This window comes from Lucilia cuprina, chromosome 3 (genome assembly GCF_022045245.1).
Source record: "Lucilia cuprina isolate Lc7/37 chromosome 3, ASM2204524v1, whole genome shotgun sequence".
Classification (NCBI taxonomy): domain Eukaryota; kingdom Metazoa; phylum Arthropoda; class Insecta; order Diptera; family Calliphoridae; genus Lucilia; species Lucilia cuprina.
The window spans coordinates 22,885,649-22,886,766 of NC_060951.1; the positions used below are offsets into that span (position 1 = coordinate 22,885,649).

The window sequence follows — 1,118 nt, forward strand, 5'->3', positions numbered from 1 at the left end:
TTTTTTTGATATGGGGTGCGGAATCTTCATAGATATGAATCATTTATCATGATTCATGATGTGAGATTCAACTATGTTGTGCGTCACCTACTCACTAAACCGCCTTCCCATCGTCAACCGCAAAACCCTACGGAACTGCTCTTAAGTATTACTTCGCAGGGCTGGTTAGCATTTACGCTACTTCTGCATATAACATTACTGCGTGTGTTTCCTTTCGTGTTTTTTTCTCTTGTCGCAGACGAAGATTCACGTCTCTTATAAAATTTGAAATTAAATCCCAATGCTCTGTTGACGTCAGCATTACGTCTATTATGTTATCAGGGGTAATTGTAAGTCCCACGTTTAACTCTACGTCGTGTCTAATGTCCTCGAATCTAGGACATTTAAAGACAACATGCTCCACATCCTCTACTACTGAACATGTAGGACAGTTAGGCGAGTGATCGTGTTTGTATTTATAGAGATAACTTCGATATCCTCCGTGACCTGTAAGGAACTGAGTAAGGTGATAATTGACTTCGCCATGCTTTCGATCTATCCATTTGCTAATGCTTGGGATAATTCTAAATGTTCACCGACCCTTATCTGCATTTTCCCATCTTCCTTGCCAATATGACATAGTTTTTCTTCGTTCGACTTTTCTTCTGTCGCGATTACTTTCCTCTGCGTTTAGTTCTTTAGCTACGTACAATCTACAACCTTCATCGGCAGCTAGGTCGATTGGGATCATTCCAGCAATTACACATATGGCCTCCAGGGATATGGTTCTGTAGCCACTGCAAATTCTAAGGCAGCACTGTCTGAATAATGAGAGTATATTTTTCCGGGAAATACTGCTAATAGTCCGTGCCCAGATGGGTGCTCCATATAGTAATATTGACGTTGTTACTCTGGAGATTAGGAGTCTACGCGACTGCCTAGGACCTCCAACATTTGGCATGATTCTGCTTAGGGCATTGTTAACAGCGGTTGCTTTCTTGCATGCATATTCCAAGTGGGGTTTGAAATTAAGTCTATCATCGATTAACACTCCTAAGTATTTGATTGATGGAGACGATTTGATATTTGACCTTCCTACTTCGATGTTTATAGATTCCTTCTTTCTTCGACTACTAATT

The 1,118-nt window shown here is 40.6% G+C and overlaps 1 protein-coding gene across 5 annotated transcripts in view; it reads right to left on the reverse strand.

Annotated features, from left to right (window-relative positions):
* Positions 1 to 1,118, reverse strand: part of LOC111677170 (transcription factor SPT20 homolog) — a 59,864-nt gene that overhangs the window by 36,484 nt on the left and 22,262 nt on the right. The gene's annotated exons all lie outside the window — the stretch shown is intronic.